Below are 18,433 nucleotides of genomic sequence, written 5' to 3' on the forward strand. Positions count from 1 at the left end.
TATAACGTCAGCCACTCTGGGCATTACTATATCATCAACTCTTTTTCATACATATCAATAACAACTTAGTAACGTTACTCATTTGTTTATACAATTGCTGCACTAACTTTTAACACCTTTTCCGATTATTTCACTCTTAACATCTTCCTGTGTATCGCTTAAAATTGAACTGCACCGTTTGACTCCCAACATCCTCTCGGGTACACCTACAAATGAACTGTACTCTCAACAATATCTCAAGTACACCTAAAAATAAACTGCACCAACTGAAAAAAGCCTAACATTTAGTTTATAATAAGTAAAGTAAAATAAACAACATCTCATAAATCATTATGTGAATAACTTAAAAAGGCTTCATTTCTTCTTAGAGATCTCTGTTCTTTTTCAACCTTTTCTTTAACTCTAAATTTTCTAACTTCCGCTCTACTTGCTTCATTTTATCCCATAATTCCTGGATTTTTTGCTCCCAGCACATGAATTCTTTAAACATAAACTACAGCAATTCCCGTTTTAAGTTTAGCAGTTCAATTTTTTCCTCTTTAGTATCACAACCAATAGATGTTCGGATTTTTCTTCGAATCTTCTTGCACTTTCCATCACTTCGGTCTTTGCCCTCTGTGCTGCCGTACATTATTTCTTCCTCTGCTGATTCAGTAAGTGAAGTGGAGTTACTAATGAAGTGGACTTGATACACCTTTTCATGCTTGTTTTTACTTTTTGTCGAACTTTTTGGTAATTTCGTTCTCTTCTTTAATACTTCTCGAGCCTCTTCTACTTGCAATTGTCTGTGAGTATTTTGTTCACTTCCTGAGGTATCAGGTAATTCCCTCTCTGTTTCAGCGAATTCTTGACAATAGATGGTACCCATTGTCAAAACCTTATACAAATCCTTTACTTGTTCGGGTTCCAATACTGAAGATATTGACTCTACGTTCTGAGAATTGTATTTCATTTCCTTCTCACTATGTTCTAAAGATTCTTCTAGTCGTAGCTTATTCATATCTGCATCTATTGTTTGTAGTACACACCCAGGTGCAAAATGATGTAACCCTGTACACTTAAAACATATTTTGCCATATGCGGGACATTCTCCTTTTTATGGGCACGTTGACATTTGCCACATTTGTTAACTTTTCCTTCATTTTGTCTACAAAAATCTGACGATGACGAATAACACGATTTTTGTCCTTTATACCTCGGCGCCTTTTGAGGCCTTAGTTCATAAGACGGCTTCTTATTACATTTTCTGCTATTATGTGCCCTGTGATTCTGTATAACATTAATTTGTTCCTGCGTCGTGGACTTGCTAAACTACTAAATAATCTCATCTCCTCTTCTGTATTCCCAACAGCCGTTGCCATGTCCACTGCTTGCTGGAAGGTTAGGCTCGTCGCTGTCAACATTTGCCTCCTGGCTACATTGTCCTTGGTGCCAGAAACAAATTGATCTCTTAATGAGTGCTCCAAGCACGATCCTAAATTACAGAATGCTGTCTGGAGCTTCAAGGTCATCACGAACTGAGCAACACTTTAGTATTCCAATTGCTTGAGGTTGTGAAACTTAAACCGCTCCGCTATCTCGTGTGTCTTTACTCCATAATGTGCTAGCATGAGATTCTTTAATTCTTCAAAAGTTTTCTGGGCGGGCGTTTTTGGCGCACACAAATACCTCATTTCCTCATATGCAGTTACTCCCATGACAGCTAAAAATGCTAATGTTTTTCGGTCATCTGGCAATGCTGCCGATAGAGCTACCTGTTCAAATCGCTCTATATATACCTGAATTCTACCAGTTTCAATATCGAAACGCTGAAAGTTACTAATCGAGGCCATTATCTCATTCAGAAGCGTAAATTCCTTTTTGTAGACTGCGTCAAATCTGTTAGGCTTTTTATACATACTCAATTTGCTTAGATATTGCCACAACTAACTTCAGATTACTAAGTTCCTTAAAAAGAATATTTACTTCTTCACGCTCCAAAGTTTATTTGTACTTTACATCTACTACACATTAATCATACACCAATATAGTGACAAATACTAACAGGAACCTTTCTATATTTAAATCACTAATTTTATAACGTCAGCCACTCTTGGCATTACTATGTCAACAACTCTTTTTCATACATATCAATAACAACTTAGTAACGTTACTCTTTGGTTTATATAATTGCTCCACTAACTTTTAACACCTTGTCCGATTATTTCACTCGTTGTAAAACGGACGATATTAGTGGCAAAAACACATTTATCGTGGTCGCTGAAACTCTGAAAAATAAATATAAAATTCATGTACAGAACGTTTATACATAAGACAACACACTTGAAGCAAACTGTGAACATATTTGTTTCACTCACATGGAATACGAAAAAAAGTTACAAATCATTTTAACTACTTAAATGGTATGCTATTTTTTCCCCTTGAAATTTCTGCTTTCTCCGTATAGAGAATTGAGATCTATGAGTATATATACTGTTTATATTTATTTGGAGTATGGTTATAAGTAACGAGATGCATTTCTTTTTTATTTTAGGTTGAATACAAATAAAGACACGTGCATAATACTTTTTTATCATTACTGATTTATCATTCCTTTGTTAATTACTTATATATAGCCCTCTTCATTTATTCGTGTATTCTTTTAAAACACTTTTATTTATATTAATTTTTTAATAATACTTATATATCCCCTATTTACAATTTACATATACATATAAAAAAATATATTTTGCATTACGTTTATACATCTGGGGGTAAAAATTGAAAAAAATGTACACAAGATTTATTAAATGAGATTACCGCATTTATTAATGACATAGAAGAAGAAGAAGAAGTGTAGATAGTAATAATGAGATGCAGGTTCTTCTAAGAAAAATAGATGCCGTAATCAGAATACAAGAAGAAAAAGAAGAACATCATGAAAGAAAGGAAGAAGAAGATGAAAGGACGAAAAGAACACAGAAGGAAGAAGTATACGTAGAAGAAGAAGAAAAAATAGAAACAGAAAAAGAAGGAGAGATGATCGAAGAAGAAGAAGAAAGTAATGCAGGTAATGAAATTCAAATTGCAGAACAAAAAGAAGAATATGAGGAAGGGAAAACTATTAGAAATATTGGAAAGTGCAGGTAATAAAATGATAATAAAACAAGAAGAAGAAGCATCCGACCGTATTGAACAAATTAAAAAATTGTTACAAGAAGGAGCAAAAGAAGAAGAAGACTCCGAAGAAAGGAGAAATGAAGAAGAAGAAGAGTTGCTAAATCTAACGTACTCCCAAATAATAGCAGAGACTTACAGTGAGGAAGAGATAAAGACAGAAGAAGATGAGTTTTACGAAGTGAGCTAGAAAAATGGATTTCAATTTATCTCCTAATCCTAAAAAGAAGAAGAACAAGAAGTAATATATCCATCAATTATGGAAATATTGCAGAGGATAATACAGAACATACAGAAAAAGAAATCGATTTAGACGAAATAAAAAAAGAATGGATGAATTTCTATACGTATTTGAAGCAGAACGAAACACAAATATAAAAGTGGTATTTAGAAATAACAGGCGAAACCATCGAAACAATAGAGTTCACATAATAGAAGAACGTATAAGACAATACAGAAGATACAATATGGTGGGTAAAATGTTGAGAATCCGCTTAGCACCCATGCGTGCAAATGAAAATCATTTTACTGCAATTGAAACAAGTCTACGGCCTCTAATAGATTATTTGCTAAGTAATGTGGACCAGCGCGATTAAGTAGGAATAACAATCACAAATGCAAGAGAACGAAATCTCCCGTTTTGGTTACCGTTCAGAGAAGCAAGAAATCTCTCAGCAGAACTTCTATGGACAAATTATGACAAAGTACTGCAAATTAATGTGGCTTTTAGTATAAATGAAAATTGTATCGTGAATTTTCATCATGTACGCATGCCGAGTGGTCAAGGTCGTTTGAAGCAGCATAATATGAATACTGAGGAATACGTGAATGCAAACCATGGTGTTAACACAATTAAGAACAAAGGTACAAGATGTTAAGTGCATGCAATTGTTGTTGCCATAGGACTGAAAAAACTCCAGAGCGACAAATCAAACCGAATACAAAATATTTAAAATCAATATAAATATATATACAAGAAGAAGCAGAAGACCTGTGTGAAGTAGCTGATGTGGATCTCAGTCATGGTGGTGGAATTCCTGAAATTCGTAAATTTGAGGAATATTTAAAGGATTATAAAATCACAGTATATAGGGGATTTTCACGAAGTGATGTCATGTTCCAAGCACCCCCAAGTGATAACAAGAGAATATCTTTAAATTTACTTTACATATATAATCACTACAACGTTATTGAAAGGTTAATAGCTAGTTTTAACTGTGTATATTATTGCGAAAGTTATCATAAGAAATATACAACAAAGCATGAACATTTGGAAACATTGTACAGCTGTATGTTATTGTTGTCATCAGAAGCCACCCTGTTACTTTAAAGAAGCCCATGTTACATTCAATGATTAAAACGAGAATGTTATTGCCAGTCATGCTATGATTATCACAAGTCAGCTCCTTATCAAAATGAAAAGATTTTAAGTTCCATTGTGAAATGTTGTACCCAGTGTTTGAAAATTAATGTATTGAAAGAAAAAGGATCCTTCGTATGTGGAGAAACGTATTGCAATATTTGCTGTACTACAGAAGCACCTAATCATGAATGTTACACGAAAGTGAATGAAAGAAGAAAATCAAAAAAGCCGATGAAAAATATCATGGAGAAAAGAAACTTCGATTGTATTTTACGATATTGAGTATACCCAAGATACGAATATAGAAGATGAGGATGGAAATATATATGAGCATATAATTAGTGCCTTGGTTAGTCGTCATGCATGTTGCCGATGTTATGAAGACAACAACATAAAAAAATGATTGTGTCGTTTGTGTGAAAGCGAGAAAATATATTTGAGGAGAAAATGTAATAGAAGACTGTAAAACATCTTCAACAACATCGTCCAAATATTAAATCAATAACATGTGCGGCCCATAATGATAATGGATATGATGCACATTTCATCACTAAGACCATGGCTGAGAAGATGAATTGGGTTCCAGAAGATCTCTTAAAAGTAGAAAACGTAACTCACAAAATTGATTCAATAAGTTTTCTTCCTATGCCCTTAAGTAAATTAAAAGGTGCATTTGGTCTTCAATCGCGCAAAGGATATTTCCCAAACTTTTTCAATCGACGTGAGAAGCAAACCTATGAAGTCACAATTCCAGACATTAGGTATTATTCTAGACATTAGGTATTATTCTAGGAATTCCAGACATTCAGTATTAGTATTATGGTACCATGAAAGTAGACAAAAGACGCAAGTTTCTGCAATGGTATACTGAACATCGAAACGAAACCTTTAAAATGAAAGAAGAGCTCATTAAATATTGTGTACAGTATGTTGAAGTATTACGACAGGAAATGTATTCCCTTTATGAATACATTTGAATCTTAAACAAATGTAAACCCTTTACTTGAATGCATTACGATCGCAAGTGCATATAACTTGCTGTATCAAAAAAATGTCTTGAAGAAAACACGATTGGTATCATACCAAAGAACGGGTACCAATCGAGATGCGTGCAATCAATTGAAGCAGACATTGGATAGCTTGGGAAGAAAAAACAATAAACATCGAAATTACCAATGAAGCACGTAGTAAGGAAAAACGAATTGCATCAATGAAAGTAGATGCTGAATGGACAGATCCCAACACAGGAAGAATAAAAGTGTGGGAATATGAGGGGGATTGGACACATGACTGTATTTTCTTTTACCTTAACGACAGAGAAAAAACAAACTATAACACTGGTACAGATGCCATAGAATTTCGGTATGAAGCAATAAAGAAGAAAATTCAAAAATTAAAACATTTTGACTGTGAAGTGCACGAAATATGGGGCTATGAGTTTAAAAAACAATTGGAAGGAAGTGAGGAGATGAAGAAGTATGTTAGTAATCATCCATATGCAAAGAAAACACCATTAAATCCTCCTGATGCTTATTTATGGAGGGTGGGTGAATGGCATACTTTTGTATCATAAAGCACAAGAATCTGAAGGAGAAACAATCGAATTCAAGGATGTTATTTTGCTATACCCATATATCTCTAAGACTAAGACATTTCAAATTCGTCATCCTACTATCTATCTACCTGGAGATTCAAGTATTCCCAGCATTGAAGAAGCAGAAGGATTAGTTAAACTAAATATTCTACCTCCAAAAATCTCTTACACGAAGTACTTACTTACAAATCAAATGATAGATTGATGTTTCCACTTTGTCGTACATATTGTGATGAATTAAACCAAACACCTTGTAATCACAGCGATGAAGAGCGAGCTATACATGGTACATGGGTAGCAGATGAAGTAGGAAAAGCATTAGAAAAAGGATACAAAATAATAGATATTCACGAAATCTGGGCATATCATGTGTCTCAATACGATGTAGAAACAAAAAGTGGCGGCTTATTTGCAGAGAACATAAACACCATCCTGAAAGCAAAAACGGAAGGTGGTGGATTGCCATCATGGTGTGAAACAGATGAGTTCAAGAAGAACACTTTCAGCAATTTTATGAAAAGGAAGGAATACATCTAGATGAAAATAAAATTGAACATAATCCAGCACTTAGGAGTTTAGCTAAATTAATGCTAAATTCATTCTGGGGAAAATTTGGACAACGTGAGAACATGGGTCATGAAAGCATTATTAATAACCCCAAGGAATTATATGAGAAATTAACATCTAATGATATAGAAGGTCATCAAATATTTCCAGTAAATGGTGATATATATTCAATACACAGATGAAGTTCCTGCCTCACTACCAACAGTAAACGTCGTCATACCCGCACAACAGCACAAGGAAGATTAGAATGGTATAAGTATTTAGATCAACTACAAGAAAGAATATTGTATTTTGATACTCATTCAGTAATTTATACGCAAAAACCTGCTAAAGTACAATTCCAACTGGTGACTTTTTAGGTGATTTAACAAATCAATTGCTCCAATATGGTAAAGAGGCCTTTATTTCAGGATACGTGTCGGGTGGACAAAAGAACTACGCGTTACTTATTTCTGATCTCAGTACGAAGAAGGAGTTTCAACTATGCAAGATACTAGGCTTTTCATTAAACTATGAATCATCTAAATACCTAAATTTAATGTAATGAAGAATATGATAGTAGATAATGAAGAGGAGGCAGAAAGGAAAAAGAAGAATCTCGTCCCACTGAAGTCGAAATTAAAATTGAGTTTGCCGCAGAAATGACCACACTATCGTCAGCATACCCGAAACAAAAGTTTCTAAGATAAATTATATAAAACGACGTAGAATACTAAATTAATATGATACCCTTCCATATGGCTGCACTACTTCCAACAAAAGAAGAAGAGAAATGTAATAAGGCCTTTATAATTATACGTATGAAGAAAAAATGATCATACTCTTTAACATGGATACGAAGTGGAAACAACCCTTTTCATGTATGGTTGCCGGACCAAGTGAATGTGGAAAAACTTCCTCTGTAATACGATTCCTGTCCAATTTATCACGTATGGTTAATACATCGTTTCGTCATATTTATTGGTACTGTGCAGATTGGCAAAATGCATACAGAGAAATTTCGATAAAAGTACAATTTATTGAAGCATTAACTCGAACAAAAGACTTTTTACCTTAAACTGGACCACATCTTATAATTATTGATGATCAAATGTGTGAAGTGAACCGCAATATAGTTGATTTCTTTACAAAGGATTCTCATTATAGAAATCTTAGTGTACTATTTATTAGACAAAACATACTTCTTCAGGGACAAGGAAGCAGAGATATGAGCCTGAATTATTCATATCTCGTATTATTTAAAAATCCAAGAGATAAATCACAATTTAAACATTTTAGTTATCAACTAACTCCTGGGAATCCAAAATTTCTTCAAGAAAGTTTCAACGACGCAAGACAGTTACCATATGGATATTTATTTTTTGATTTAAAATAGGACATGCCAGTTGAATTTCGTTTTCAAACAAATATCTTTCCTGATCATATTTATCATTACGTTTATGTTCCAACGAAATGGAATATGTGTTTATAATGACAGTTTTAAACTGTGTATCTTCAATTCTGGCAATAGGTCTTCAACAGTAAAACACGGAGATCTTCGTACGCTGAGCAAAGCAAATCTATAGCTATAGTGACGAATGCAGACTCTTCAGTGATTCGTAGTATTTGCGAATGTTTTTATAATATATTAAAAGGGAATGTACCTCTTATAAAGACAAGAAAAGCAAGATTAAAGCGATACAAGAGGAAGCTTCAATATCTTGTGAAGAAACAAAACTCCATCCAAAAGAATAAGAATTTACTAGTGCAGCAACAGGGTGGATTCCTACCTGCATTATTAGCTCCTATTTTAATTAGTGCATTATAAAGTTTAGTATTCCGTTAGTGCAATGGTTTCTCTCAAAGAGGATGATTTTAGTTCCACCTGAAGTTCTTAAACGTTTACAAACATCAGCATCATCATCATCAGCCCTGGGGAAACGTTGATCCAATTTGGATCAAGAAATGCAAAAGATATTAAGTTATCGCTTAGTGATGAGGAAAAGTGGAATCAATATAATAATAAGCTTCAAAAGTATTTACATTTAATACGAAAACAAGAAAAACCTGTGACATTTCGATTACGTCAACTTTATCAGAGAAGCCTGAAGTAGAATAAGAAATATTGTTATCTATACCCAAAATGTTTTGTAAAAGAGTTGAATTACTACTACATGGAATGAAACATGATTTTAATATCACGTGGGATAATAAAGGAACTGTTTATATCAAAGGTGTTAAACTAGAAGGATCTCAAGTTGTAGATTTAATTTCCGATGTGTCGTGACCTCGAAACAACAGAAATCAACCGGGATGGGATAAATTTTGTAATTATTTTTCTTCTAGTAACAGACGTCAAGAAATTATTATAATTCCAAAACGTTTGTCATATATTTTATGACGAACTCAAGCATCACAAGCTGCATCATCGTCAAGGGAAAAATACCTCTGAAATTGTTTGCAGAAGACGAAGAAGAAGAAGAAGAAGAATGAAAGTCAAAGTAGTGTCTCCTATAAGGAAAACAACGTGCCTCTAAACGTCCAGTATGGTCAAGATGGAAACCATAAACAAACAGTTAAGCATGATTTACAACAACCCTTCACATCTTGCTTCGTTTTCAACTGTTGTAAAATTGTGGATAGAAAATTCCTATACAGTGTATAGGAAAATGTTTAATGCGACAAACAACATATACGTTACACAAACCAGTAAGTCGTCGTTTTAAAAGAGATTTTCTTGTAGTGAATAACATTGATGGTGAGTCGGAAAGTGATATTAATGATCATAAATTTAGTGATGGAAACCGACATATTTTTACAGTGATAGATGTGTTCAATCGATTTCCTTTGCTGTGCCATTAAAATCTAAAAGTACAAATGATGTCTTAAAAGCATTGAAAATTGTCTTCAAACACATTGTGTTTAAAATTGTGTTCAAACCAATTACATTCCGAACAGATTAAGGAAGTGTGTTTACTAATAAAAAATACAAAAGTACATAGAGGATAACAAAGTAAAACATATAACAGCTAAAACTCCTGATATAAAAGCTAGTATTGTAGAACGTTTTAACAAAAATCTAAAAGAAAATATATGGAAATATTTTACAAAGTATCAAACGCATAAACCTTTAAAATGTATTATCTCTTCTTGTGAAATCATACAATAAAAGTTATCATTCAAGCATAAATATGTCACATGCAAACGTTTTTCAAATAACCTATTACAAGTATAGCATAATCAGTATGATAATAAAATAAGAAGGAGAAGAAGAATAATCCAAAATTTCTCAAAACATCTTAAGATTGGTGATATAATACGAAGTAGTAAAACTAAACATACATTTGATAAAGGATATATGCAAAACTGGACGTAGGAAATATTTAAAATGAAGAAAATAATAACAAGAGATCCACCTGTTTATGAAACAGAAGGTTTAAGTAAGGAACCACTGGATGGATTATTTCATAAAGAGGGATTACAAACTGTGACGTTATCAAAGACGTTTTACATACATAAAATCATACATACAAGAAGAAAAGGCAGCAGAAAAGAATATCTTGTTCCTTCGAAAGGATATCCTTCTTCTTTCGATTTCTGGATATCTGCATCATCTGTAAACAAGATTGAGAGTACAATGGAACCTGACGGAGATTTTTACTTTCCGCTTCCCAGTAATAGTTTTATGGAATATTTCTCAGACAACACCTTAACTTCATACACTACGAAACTTCATCAAAAATGGAATTCCGGGAAAAGTGGGAAGTGACTATTGCTGATATTCATTATCCTCATTCAATGTTAAATATTAATGAGGGAAATAAAAAAAATTACTAACCTGCAAATAGTGATGAATGGAAAATTTGTAAACATTCCTGTTCGTTATTAGACAGACATTTCAATATTCATAAAAATAATTAATACGTATAACAGATTCAAAAATTTACATATTTCCTACACTCGTCAGAGTAATACCTGCTTTTTTCGACGTCTTCATAAAGGCATAGATGTAGACTTTGGATTGTCACCAAGTGTTAGTGTGATGTTGGGATTTGATCCAAACATTGATTTAAAAGATACGCAACAAGACCAAAGAATTCCAAATTTACGGTTAGGACTTCCATCTACAATGTATATATATTGTGATATAATTCAATTTGTTTTTGTTGCATCGCGGTGGAGATACAGTTGCACCATGATTAGGTATTATAAATATGAATCATGTGAATCATCCACTTGGAAGTAGTGTTATACAAACTTTTAATCCTCCACATTATGTGTCTATAGAGAAGATGCATTTTCACATATCAAAATAGTTATAGAAAAAAATTTACAGGCTCTCCAATGGCATTCACTTCCGGAAATGTATGCGTTAAACTAAATTTTCGACCAGTGCGTCTACATCAACAAATATGAATAATCCATATTTACAATATTATCAGAAACAAGCAATTAGTGGAACTGGAAACGTTTATGTTGGATCCCCTTATCAAGTTGGACATGGTATTTGAAGTTTCCTTTAATGATTATTTCGTTCTGTCATGCCATTAGTAAAACAGGAGGCTAAAACATTAGGAAATGAATTATTAAGATCTGGAGCAAACATTATACTGATGTCATCGTCTAGAAAGAACCTATTAACGAATCCTTTCATCAACGAATGGGTGAAGGGAATTCCGTCTTGCAAGACAGCAAGATGAAACTGAAATCTATGCTAGGAACTGGATATCAAGAAAAGAAAAATTACACATCATTTCCTCTTTAATCATCATTAATACACATTATCAAGCGCAAGTCGAAGAAAACAAAGAAGGGCAAGAGAAAACGTGCACAGAAAACTTTAAAAAAATCAGTCTTAAAAGAATAGGAAGTTATCATACGATATCATTGATTAAATCATCATTATGGCTTTCTTACATCATCAATCCTGAAAGGAACGTAAAAAGTGAACTAGATATTTTTCTACAAAACCAACGCAAGCCAGTATATTGGATAATCATGTTGTTGTTTATAAACCAATCAGTCCACTACCTGATAATGCCCCTATAGAAATTGTCATCCCAGGAACACGTGACGTATACACAGATCTACAACATACTTGAAGCTCAAATCACTAAGCCTAATGGATCAGCATTTGGTGAAGGTGATAAAGCTGTGGGTCCTATTAATGACTTTTTAAATTCCATGTTCAGTGAAGTGGAAGTGTACTAAAATAACAAACTGATTTCATTTCCATCGCAAACTCATCCATAGAGATCATATGTTAAAATACTGTTAAATTATGATGATTCTGCTAAAAAAAATACACATCTTCAATGTGCATTTCAAGATACTGCTGGACATATGGGTGCAACATCTAGTGGTAATAGAGGATTTCAACAACGTTATCAATTAATAAAAACTGTAGAAATTTCGACATGCTTGGACATCTTGATTGTGATATTTTTAATCAAGATAAATTTTTAATCCAAGGTGTAGAATTACGCCTCAAGTTAATTCCTGCAAAGCCAAAATTTTGTCTCGTCGCTAGTAAATCATCTGTTGAATAGAAAGTTAGTGAATATAAAGTGAGGCTAAAGTCGCTGCTTTACATATTAAAAAGATTAATGTTAGCCCTACAGTAACACCCTTCTAATATCATCAACCGCAAAATATCCTCTCACAATAATGCAAATTAAGTCATTCGTCATTTCAAAGGATCTTCAATCAAAAACAACTTCCAACTTATTGATGGTAGTATTACCAACTCAAGAGATTGTGGCGTTTACTCAAAATGATGCCTATACAGGAACAAGAACTTCAAATCCATTTCATTTCGAGCACTTTGACATTAATTTCTTCTATCTATACATTGATGGAAAACCTGTACCTTCAAAACCTTTACAACCTAATTTCAAAAACAGCCTCTATGTTTCTTCATATTCTGTGGATCAGGTATTCACTTTTCCAATCATGGCAACAATATTGCTCGCCTTGCCTTTCGTAAAGGATACACTATCTTTGTTTTCGATATTACGTAAGATAGAGAAGCCTGTGTAGCATTGGAACCTCATCCGGATGTGTTCGTCCGGAGGTTCATTTTAAGAACCCTATACCAGCATCTGTCTCATGCATCACATATGGCGAGTTCCAATTTCTCTTAGAAGTAAATCATCAGAGGAACATCATAAGGATTTTTAAAGTTACGCTATTTAAATACCGTATCATATATGTACATCTCTACATTTTTATACCTGATGTCATCTCCACTAGATTTATTGCATGCAATTCAAACAAATTCTTTATTTCACAATCATTTCGTTGGCGTATATGCAGCCAATCAAGTACCAATACATGCTCCACTACCTGTAGCTATCATCATAAATACAGATCCCTCGAACAAATTTGGCACACACTGGATTTCCGTATATATTCATACTGATAGACGTGCCCAATACTTCGATACGTAGAAATTCCATTTCTTATATATTTATTAATAAACAAATTCAAAGTGTGAAATCATTCCTATGTGGACATTATTTATACCTTTTCCTTTGCTTATACGCTAAAGCAAAGTCCTTAAATAAATTTCATTTCACTTTCACATCAACTTCAGAAAAAAATATCGCCGCTTGCTGTGTTTACTTTTACAAGTAACCATTTCTCCTATATGCATATCATCATGTCTTCATTCTTCTTCTTCTTCGTTTGTTTTGAATACTATTTTATTATAGATAAAATTCTAGCTACCATTATTGCAAGTGGTCATTTCTTGTTCTTCCTTTCCTTCTTTACTATAATGTGTTTTGTATACATATTATCATTTGTTGTTTCATCTGTCCATGATTATAGATAAAATAAATTTTAAGTTATATTTTTTCATTTTTTCATTTCAGGGAGTAAAAGATCGTCAGCGGGTGTATGCGCAGCATCATTGTACAATACGGCTTCTATCTACGTTCCATTGTCATCACCAACATTATCAGCAACAGAATCATTCTATATGTCATTTGTGGAGTCAGCAGCAAATGGCCAAAAAAAAGACTATTCAATAATTGTGTGTATTGTTTAAAAAGGTGCCTTTTTAAAAAATCATTTGCACAGTGAATAAGAATAAGAAGAAAGTACTGATGAAATCACTTTTCTTTAAAAAAAATATGTACTATACTTACCTTCGTTTTACTTGTGTAAATAGTATCATTATCAATAAACACTTTGTATTATTCTTTGTCTCTTTAAAAAATGTATCCTAAAACACATTTTTAAACTGATTGAATTAAAGAACTTTTACTGTTTTAAGAAACTCTCTAGCACTGACTTTTTAATTCAATGATGAACTCATATAACTAAATAATAATAATAATAATAATAATAATAATAATAATAATAATAATAATAATAATAATAATAATACAAATAATAATAATAATAAATTCAAATACCTAATCAGTTATTCTTTCGTAAATTAAAATAAGTATGTGAATTCAATATTATTATTAATATTATGGTGATGAGAGGACCTTGTTTTATAAAATATAATATTAATTATTTAAAGTTTCTTTTTTCAAAATATACAAGGCTTATTATGTTTAAGACACAATTGTATAATAATAATAATGATATCAAACACTAGCTTTTATTTAACAATCATTTCAAGTATTTGAATTCATTATTGTTGTACGTAACACTTATAGTATACAGCGAAAATATGGTAGGATTTTCTTACCATAAAATATTGGTACACTAATAAAATATCCTTTCATATTGAAGTGTATGAAACGAGCACAAAACACAAATAAAACATTTTACTTTCACTATATTTTTATTTTTGAATTTAAAACTACGCTGTTCAGAATAAAACAATTTTCTTCTGCTTCTTCTTTATGATGAGACGTCCACCTCATTGATACCCTCCAAAGCCTGAGTATCGCTTTTCCCCACCATGGTTGTGTCTGTACACTATCAAATAAATGAGCCATAATTGAATTTATGAGTTTTGCAAAATACTTTCATTTCCAATTTTAATCTTTCATCGTCAATGTTCACATCACTGTTCTTATTAAGAGATATACTTGAAAAACTCATATTCATACCGTTAATAATACTCTGTTCATCTACACATGTATGGATTCCGGCAAGTGCTCAGGATGTAAGAACCTGTGATTGTACATGATTGCGAATAGTATCTGTATACAAGTAAAAATGTTCACGTAGCACAAAACTAAAAACTATACTCTTTTTCACAGCTTATTCAATACACGGTAATATTTCCAAGAAATAATGCAAATCACCTGAACTTAAGCACACCGTGCTTGAAGTGTTCCTTTCGAAGACCTTGAAGTGTTCCAGTCCAATAAAAAATTAATTTGGTTTTCACTGAATTAATTTCCTGATTCTACATTTAACAAATACTGTTTCTGGTATCCGTAGTTGATGCTCAAGCAATCAAAGACATGTTACTTTAGTAGCTGATCAACCCAGAATAACGACACTATGCATACAGATGACTGCGTATGCATGAAGAGGAGGGTGCGAAGAAGAAAATTCATGTTTCATCTTGTTTCTACGGGTGATTGTAGCGGTGCTGGCACAAGAGCAGGGCTGGTAGTCAGTTTGCTCGCTTACTTTTAGTGCCTCAGACAGATCCATTGCCTGCATCTCCTCTGAATCTGAATCTGAATCGATTTTTTCCATGTGCATAGTTTCGCATTCGAGCCTACATTCGGAGAGTCCTCTCTTTCCTTATGGAATTACGGTTCCTTCTGTTGTCTACGCTTAATCCTTTTAGTTTCATTCCTGTCCACGGAGCCAATCTTTCCTTCCCAGTCCTCTGGTTCAAAAGGAAGGGTTGCTCAATTGGAGGAACCTTTTTCATTTTTTTTCAAAAGTGCAAGTTGTGAAATCCTTGCACTTGCATGCAGCTATGTCAAAAAGCTTCCCCCAGCTTCCCTCATGTATTCATACAGTTTAGCGGCAAATTGCGGTATCTCATTATCAAGTTTGTAGTTAATGTAGTTAATGTATTTACGTAGTTTGTAGGTATCTTTACTGCCTGGTACTTCACGTGGAAGCCTTTAATCATCTTGATAACTCTGTCGTGACTAACAAATGGGATGGAGTACTTTTGGTACAATTCCTCAACTTTTACTGCAACTGTTTCGGCAATAGCAGAAAAACTTGGGTTCTTCTTATAGCCTGCAGCGTTTATAGTATTGAACCTCTCTTTTAAGTAACATCGCAGTACATCGAGGAAAGTTGGAAGTTGGCAAGAATTCAAGTCCTTTGGCGGTCCGATTATCGGACACTCCATTTTGCTCCGCAATATTTTTCTTGACTTTGGCCTAGAGGTCACGTACTCGTTCTTGTCTACAGGCTTGCAGGAGGCCATTTCTACGTTAACTTTAATACCTTACTGTACTAAAACAACAAAACTTTTTACCTCAATTCCTTGGCTTGCGTTCAAAGAAAATGGAACAGATCAAGACGTTTATTTTAGTGTCGATTTAACAATTAATACCTAACTGCACTAAAATAAAAACAAAACGTTTAACCTCACGATAAACGCCACATATTAATATTGTTTCTGATTTGTACGTACAACACTCTTCTCAACCCGCTCTCTAACATTACCAGTTCCAACTAGTTTACTCTTTACTACGTATTGAGCAATTGGCAATCAGTCTAAAAAATCAGAATTTATTTTACGGGCGTAATAAAATATTATAAAGATTTTCAAATAAGTAGGATTTTGGTGAAACTTTGTCACTTTTGTCAGTTCTGAGAGACCTAAAAATATTCATTCATATACCTGATTGTTTTTACTGTTTCTAAAGACAATTAAAACTGAATTGTAATTGCTGTCGGAATTTGTTTAATGCAAACTTTTTATGAAATAAAAACATAAAAAAACGTGTTTTGAATAAATTTCAAATTTTTGGCAGCTCTGAGAAACCTGAAGATATTAACCGATTTCGTAGAAATCTTGCAGACGTAGTTTTGAGGTCGTAAGGCAAGTTTACCGCACTATCGGAAGTCGAATCATCAAATTTCTACTTTTCCGGCCCACCGTTGTATGGGACGTCCTTTTAGGGAAGAAACAACTTGGATCAGACGTGGAATTGACATATACAGCTCCTGAATCGTGGTGTGTGGAATATTGTACCATTGTGCATCCAAAACATGCTTTAGTTCCTTAAGGGTTGCTGGTGGAGAGTAATGAGACCGAACACGATTTCACCGTTTTTGCAGCGTTGCACTGTGTCAAATCAACTTGGAAGATGCAATCACAATTCAGCATTTCATGCAGAGCTATCATGCGACCTGCAGAAAACCACGATATCACTCTCCATACTGTAACAGAACCACTCCCATGCTTTACTGTTGGGAGCCGACAGTCCGTGTCATAGGCTTGCGACGGGGTTCTCCATACCTAAACACGATCGGTTGTTAGAAACAAGGTGAAGGTCTGTTCATCGGACCAAACTAAGTGTTTCCACTGCTCATGAGTCCAAGGTTATGGTCCTTGCACCACGGGATACACCTTTTCGCATTTACTGCTGTGACCAGAGGTTTTTGCGATAGCGGCCTTGCCACGAACTTTCATTCCATGAAGTTCCCGTCGCACTGTTTTCGATTATACCGGTTCGTTAGGACTGAATTAAGTTCAGATGTAATTTTCATTGCAGTGGTCTTCTTTTTGCCTGGTACAATCCGCTTTAATGTCCTTCTGTCACTTTCTGACAGGATTGTCTTTAACCACTGTTGTGCTTTGTAGACGTCGTTTGCCCATGAATTGTGTATACCATCGTGACAATGAACAAAATGACTTTCGATACCCTCACAATGTTCGCCACTGTTGATTCTGAAGCTTCAACTAGACAGTCACCAACGATCATGCCTCTTTCGAAGTCTGCCAGATCGCCCATTTTGCCGCACCATTTTCAAACCACGACACTCAAAAGTGCACTAGTTACTGCTGACAGAAGTGTAAGATCTACATAATACACTGAAGGCAAAAATCTATCGGGAACCCGCAACAGGTGTTATACAGTGGAGAGCCAAACTAACGTGTCCTGTATGAAGTATTTTAAGAATTTTTCTCACCAATATATATATATATATATATATATATATATATATATATATATATATATATATATATATGTGTGTGTGTGTGTGTGTGTGTGTGAGCGTTGGTGAACCCGCCAATCTTTGTAGGTCGATCGGCTACAGAGCAGCACTCTGAGCAATTTTTGCAAAGCGAGCATTTTTTAGTGGTTGCTCGAAAAGTTTTTTACTTTTAACGCGTGCAGGACCATTATAGGGGTCCCCCCGCGAGTTCTTTTGACTCCGCTCGTTTATACGGATACAGCCGGTTGTGTGTGTAAAGTGTGTGCTCAGACTGAAAAATTTCGTTTCTCGATCGGTGTGTATTCCGACGCAGTGCCATCTACGTGTGTATTCCAAGCAGGAACTAGAGCAATTCGAACTCCCAACGGCTGCGTTCACCATTGTTGCCAATCAAGTATTTGTTGAAACGTTAAAGAAAAACAGCAACTATAGCAAGGAATTTTTCACAGGAAGAACTCGGATATGAATATTACGTAAAAATAACCCTATGCCTAAAATGCTTTTTTTACTAGAGCTGAGGAGAGGGAGAGGGGAGGGAGACGTGTGTATATAAAATATATCTATATATATAAAATTGAAAATCACTATGTTTATGACTTTAAATCTGCTGAACCGCTTGATCGATCTTGATCAAATTTGTAACATGGATGAGGTTCAAGGCCGGG

This window comes from Thermobia domestica, chromosome 4 (genome assembly GCF_964235325.1).
Source record: "Thermobia domestica chromosome 4, izTheDome1.hap1.1, whole genome shotgun sequence".
NCBI lineage: Eukaryota > Metazoa > Arthropoda > Insecta > Zygentoma > Lepismatidae > Thermobia > Thermobia domestica.